At 33.6% G+C, this 428-nt stretch overlaps 1 protein-coding gene across 4 annotated transcripts in view; it reads left to right on the top strand.

The window, feature by feature from the left end:
- The window catches only part of LOC119594361 (SAP domain-containing ribonucleoprotein-like), a 21,139-nt gene that overhangs the window by 7,887 nt on the left and 12,824 nt on the right, over window positions 1-428 (top strand). The gene's annotated exons all lie outside the window — the stretch shown is intronic.

Below are 428 nucleotides of genomic sequence, written 5' to 3'. Positions count from 1 at the left end.
CAGTGAAGGCACCCAATGACAATAGGAGCAATCCCAAAATTGTTTGAAATTCATAAAGACCTCTCAGGAAATATACATCTTGGCCAAGGTGTGAGGAATTACTCATTTTTGAAATAGGCCTACCATAGCTTACATCCAAAATGAGGGATTTTTGACAAAAATAAAGGCTAGAATCATTTGAATCTCATTCAGATAAAGAAAGAAAAAAAACATAGAATTACTACCATGAGTGTGGTGAACTTTAAAAGATTTACTTAAACCTAAAAGTGATGAAGATGTCAATTAATTTTCATTGGCACTTTGGTAAAGGTCAACAAACATCCACCACATATTGTGTGTCCTTAGTTAATTATAAATTGGCACTGAGTTCTAAAAGAGCTCTAGGTTGTTTAGACAAAATCCTGCTGACATATAATGGACTGTTTGAT

This window comes from Penaeus monodon, chromosome 33 (genome assembly GCF_015228065.2).
Source record: "Penaeus monodon isolate SGIC_2016 chromosome 33, NSTDA_Pmon_1, whole genome shotgun sequence".
Taxonomy (NCBI): Eukaryota; Metazoa; Arthropoda; class Malacostraca; order Decapoda; family Penaeidae; genus Penaeus; species Penaeus monodon.
The sequence above is the reverse complement of the archived record's forward strand: the minus strand, read 5'-3'. Positions and strand labels throughout refer to the sequence as shown.